Below are 6,000 nucleotides of genomic sequence, written 5' to 3' on the forward strand. Positions count from 1 at the left end.
ACTCTATGATGTCTCGGGTGGGAGGAGCTTATTTAGTGGGTGGAGCTTAGAAGAGCCCCACCTTCTTTTCTCACCCCCTCCCCTGCCAGACCAGGCTGTGTCTGCCCAAACAGAGGGGAAATCTCTCCTCCCTCCTCCATGGGGCAGTGCCTTTCAGCCAGCACCAGAGCCAAGGGTCAGTTGATCTAGCATAGGTGCTTCTCTGGCCCCCCGTTCCCACAGTAGCTGAGCCCCTCACTCTAACAACACCCCCATGAGGAGGGACAGGGCTCTTGTCCCCTTGGTACAGATGGGGAAACTTAGGCATGGAGTTGGGCCTAAGGTCAGCCAAGGAGTGTGTGACACGGCAGGGAATTGAATCATAGAATATCAGGGTTGGAAGGGACCTCAGGAGGTCATCTAGTCCAACCCCTGCTCAAAGCAGGACCAATCCCCAATTTTTGCCCCAAATGGCCCCCTCAAGGATTGAACTCACAACCCTGGGTTTAGCAGGCCAATGCTCAAACCACTGAGCTATCCCTCCCCCGATCCAGGCTTGCTAAGTCCCAGGCTGTTGCACTAACCACTGGACAGGCCTACCTCTTAGCAAAAGACTATTTGTTTTTCCTTCGTACACCCCAGCCCAGCCCAAAATGCCGTTTCATCGAAATTCACTCATTTCTGGCAAAGGAGTCGGCGTTTCCTGGTGGAAAAATGCTCTGTCAGGAAGCACCCGGCCACCTTGACTTCATGGTCTTCAAACCTCTGCACAGCCCAGCGTGCGCTGAGCACACCTGGGCCCTGCTGAGGTTCTTGGAGGTGTCAGTCACCTGCTGGGGTAGGGGTAAAGATGTAGCCCTGCCTCACCAGAGAGAACCCCAGGGCCTGCCTCTCGCTGATCCCCTCAATAACTCCGCCCCAGGCGTGTCTACCCTTAACTCCACCCTCTTGCATGTCTGCCCTTAGCTCTGCCCTCTCCATGGATTCATACCATTTAAGACCACAAGGGCCCATTGTGACCATCCAGTCTGACCCCAGAGAATGGCCTAGAGTGATTTCCAATAGCTGGGCTTGAACAAGAGCATCTCTCATCTCCAATTTCCAGTGATGGAAATTCCACAAAACCCACCCCTATCCGCACCCCTCTATCCTTCTATCTATCCCTCCATCCATCCCCATACACCCCTTCTATTCATTCCTCCCTCCCTCCACCCATCCATCCCCATAACCTCCTGTATGTATCTCTCCATCCCTCCCTCCCCATACACCCAATCCATCCATCTCTCCCCATATGTCTCTCTCTCTCTCTCTCTGATGTGTGCAGAGCAGGTTGGATTCCCCAGCTGCCAGCCCAGCAGCCCCATGCCACTGCTAGGGAAGAAGACGCAGTGGGCTGCTGTCCCAGGTTTATTGTGACGGGGTCCCTGTCCCATCATCAGTTCTCCCGCATGGTCCTGCAGATCCAGCCCAGGAATTTGCACACCCTGGTGTAGACCCCAGGCTTGTTGGGCAGGCCGCACTCCACCTCTCCCCGGGAAATGACTCTCCCTGGAGCTCTCTGTCGCAGACCAGAGGGCCCCCGGAGTCACCCTGTAGAGACACAACCCAGCGGGAAGCAGAGAAGTTAGGGCCAGGATTGTCCATTACACCACCCAGCCTGCCCTCTTGCCTACCCAGGCTGGAAAATCTCCCCCAGGGATCCCTGCCTGCGGCCCAGATCTGGGGATTGAGCTAGCACACCCTTAACTCTGCCCCTTTGTAGATTTCAAGCCCATATCTGGAGGTTGAGCTAGAGCGGAGCTTTTAGAGAGAGATGCCCGATCTCGATGGGAAGACTCTAAGGTCTAGTGAATCCACCCCATCTCTGAGGCAGTCATGTGAAGGGTTAATTCCCCTCCATGGGGAAAATTTGTTCCTTGTTTCCAGTCTGGATTTGTCTCACTTCACACCCCCCACCCCCAAGCTATCGGCTCTTGCTCTGCCCTTGTCAGCTGGGTTAACGAGTCCTCTGCTCCCTGAAATCTGCTCTCCAGGGAGATGCTGACAGACTGGGATCAAGCCCCCTCTGAAACTTCTGTGGGAGAATCTCCACAGATTGAGCTCCTTCAGTCTCCAGCTCTCGGGCAGGTTTTCCAGCCCTTTGATTGTTCCTGCCACGTTTCTCTGACCTCTCCCCAATTTCCCAACGTCCTGTTTGACATGTGGCCACACCAGAGCTGGGTGCAGTCTCCAGTCATGGTCTCCCCAATGCCATATCCAGAGGGGACCCCACTTCCCAGCTCCTACTTGTCCAGGGTTGTCCTCGCCCTCTTAGCCACAACATCACCCAGGAAGCTCATGGGCCATTGGTCCTGGGTCCTTTCCAGACTCGCTACTTTCTAGAATACTGCCCCCAACCCCGAAGTGTGAGCTACAATCATCCTAATGGCCTACTCCTACTCAATGGTGATCTAAAATAACTCTAGTCTCATTTTAATCCCTTACTTCATCCCCTTGTGTGTTTCACTTTAACTCCTCCCCCTTCAGAGTTTTTTTCCAAGACCAAAAGGGACTATTGTGATCATCTGAACTGACTTCCTATATGAGACAGGCCAGAGAATTTCAGTGGTGTGTCTTCCTCACCTACTGAGTCAATGATAGAGCTGGGTAAGATTTTTCAACCAAAAAAAAATTATTTTTTTTTTGGCAAAAAATAAGATTCAATGACACCGAAATATTTGGTGAATCTGTGCTAGTTTCGTTGGATTGTTCATTTGGGGTGGCGGGGGGAACAATTGCCAAAAACAATCCAAATGTTTCCTTTTGACATTTGACAAACGGAACGGGCCAACTTTTCGGTGCAAAGAACCGAAATTCCTTGCTTCAAAATTCCCTTCCATGCTGTTGAACGAAAAATTTCAGAAAAGTGTAAAAATGCTCCGAATTGACCCCAAATGATTTTATTTAGACTTTTCAAGGGGCTGAGAATTTTGAAAATCTCTGTTTGGGCTGACCTGAAAGTATATATTTTTGTCAACGTTTTTAACTCCCCAGACATCCCAGAAGCCCCCCTCCTCAGTGGCACCCCTGGGGAACCTCCCCCCACCTCACCTGGCAGGAGTCCCCACCTCCTTCCTTCACCCCTGCACATAACATGTTGTCGGTCACGCCCGCAGGGTACGCCGCCTGACACACTGCTGAGCCCGTGTTGATGTCCGTGCAATGTAGGAAGTCGGAAAATGTCGCTGCAGGGAGGAAGCAGAGAAGAAAGGGTTAATTGGCCATTGGTGATGGACAATTGCCTATCAATAAATATAAACTAAAATGCTCTACGCTCTCTTTACCAATGTAATGCATAATTAATAGGAACTAATTAATATATGTCATTAGTAGCTAATAATTTTGAAATTAATAGTGATCAGTATAATTGATAATAATTGATTGGTCATAATTAATTATTTCTAATTAACAATGATCAACACAGTGGATAATCAATAACCAATAATGAATGGGCACATTAGCAACCATGATTAATAGCAAATAGTTTCTAAATTAATAATGATCAATAAAATTGGTAGTAACTGATTGACAGTCATTATTAACTAATTATTTCTAATTAAGAGTGACCAATGTAATAGATACTTGCTCTTCAATAATTAATTGGGAATATTAACATCCACAATTAATAGCAAATAATTTATAATTAATAGTGATCAATATAATGGATAATCAATAATCCATAATTAATAGGTAATAATTGCCATAGTTAATAATAGTTTCTAATTAATAGGGATCAATAAAATGGATACTTGATAATTAATGGGAAATATAAACAACCATAATTAATATAAAAGTGTCTAATTAATAATGATCAATAGCTAGTTGATAACTAATAAGCAATATTAACAACCCTAATTGAAAGCAAATTGTTTCTAACTGAGAATAATCAATATGTGGATAACCAATTACCATTTATTAATGGGTAATTTCAATGGCTTTACCTACGAGCACATTGTTTCTAATTAATATAATCACTATAATGGATAATTGATAGTCCATAACTAATATGTATGTTAACAGCCATAATTAATAGTGATAGTTTCTAATAACAATCACTGTAATTGACACGGTGTGGGTGACATTCAATACCTAACAGTGTCTCATTAATACTGACCTGAGTCGGTAACTGTGGATGGCTGATGTGTAGTAACTAATCACTTTGCATTCATAATAATGGTCATTACCATAGGCAATGAGCAGCTGGCAATTAATAACCAGTAATTAATGATCAATAGACTGGAAGATCGATAATGAATAGCTAATCATCACTTAGAATCCCGCTTGATACAAGCTTCAATCATGAACAACTGATCGGGGGTCATCAATAATCAATAATCGGTCCTGGATTGGTGATAACGATCCCCCCACCCACCTGCAGCACTAGCCCCATACCTGGGGGGCTGGCGGTCATTCCCCACCCCGACACCAGGTAGCGCCGTCCAGGAGGGGCGCAGCGCTTGGCCAGTGGCAGGGGCTGCACATACTCCTTGATGGCAGCAGGGGGCGCCAGCTTGAGCAGCAGGAGGTCACTGTTTTTTAGGGTGACCAGATGAAACGGACAAAATATCGGGACACACGGGGGAAGCAAAAAAAAACACGGCCGGAGCGCAGATGCCAAAGCAAATGAAAAAAAACCACTGGGGCGGCCAAAGCCGCAATATCGGGACGTGGGACAAAGAGCTAATCGGGACAGTCCCGATTTTATCGGGACGTCTGGTCACCCGACTCGCTTTGGTGCGCGGGGGGGTGGCGAATTGCGCGCACGGCCCCCCTGAGCTGCTGGCCCTGGGTGGGTCGCCGCAGGCCGTGAGCCCCCAGGCGCACCTGGGTCAGGCTGGGGGGCAAAGGAGCAGGCCTCAGGGATCCTTGCAGGGCCATCACCCCTAGATCTCAGCCCCCCAGCTACTAGATCCCACTCCCCTTCCAGAGCTGGGGATAGAACCCAGGAGTCCTGGCTCCCAGCCCCCCCCCCCCCCCCCCCCCCCCCCCCGCTCTAACCACTAGATCCCACTCCCCTTCCAGAGCTGGGGATAGAACCCAGGAGTCCTGGCTCCCAGCCCCCCCTTCTCTAACCCCTGGATAACCACATACGCGGCTTGATGAATATTGCAGCCCTACCGAACACAGGCAGTTCTTTTAGCTCAAGCCCTATGGCCTCCTGCGGTCAGATCCGGAGGTCCCAGGTTCGTTCCCCGCCCGAGGGCTGTCGCACCCAGACCTACTCGGTGTGGCAGTGTGCCGCAGTGAGCACCCACTCTGGGCTGATCAGGGTCCCCCCCGCAGCTGTAGCCCTGGGGGGCATAGAGGGCAGCCTGCCAGGGCTGGGAGTGGGCCGCGCAGGGGTGACTCCAGACCAGCATCTCCGCGCCTGGGGCGGCGGCTGGAAGACAAAGCCATGGAGGGGCATGGGGACCGGTGGCGAAGGGACCACAGGGGAAGCGGGAGGGGCATGGGGAGATGGGGGAGGGAGCACCAGGAGGATAGGGGGCAGGGAACCCATCTGGGGAGGAGATGGGGGCAGCTGGTACCTGTGGCCCCCAGCAGAAGCACAATAACCAGCATTTCCATGGCACTGCGGGGACCTGGCACCATCTGGTCCTGGCTCTCCGTGAAGGACACTGTGGGTGGGGAGATGAAAAGGAAGGTGTTAGCTGGGAATTGCTCCTCCCAGTCCCTGCCCGAGTGCTGGACCGGAACCGGCGCTCCCTAGAGGGGAAAGGACCCCCCCCCCCATTCCCTGCCCACGAGATTCAAATTTTCATAAACAGCAAACATCAGAGGCATAAACGGGTCAGAAGATGAAAATTTTTCCCTGCAGGAAAGATAAAAAAAAAAAAAGGGAGAAAAATGGGCGGAAAAACCCACAAAAATCTGAATTAAAAAGCCAGACAGAGCCCAGCTTTGCTTAGATTTGTACTTGTGCTTTTTTAGGGCCTGATTCATGCTGGTTTTTTAACACTTTGGGTTGACAAGACCAAGCTC

Source organism: Chelonia mydas, chromosome 24, assembly GCF_015237465.2.
Source record: "Chelonia mydas isolate rCheMyd1 chromosome 24, rCheMyd1.pri.v2, whole genome shotgun sequence".
Lineage (NCBI taxonomy): Eukaryota > Metazoa > Chordata > Testudines > Cheloniidae > Chelonia > Chelonia mydas.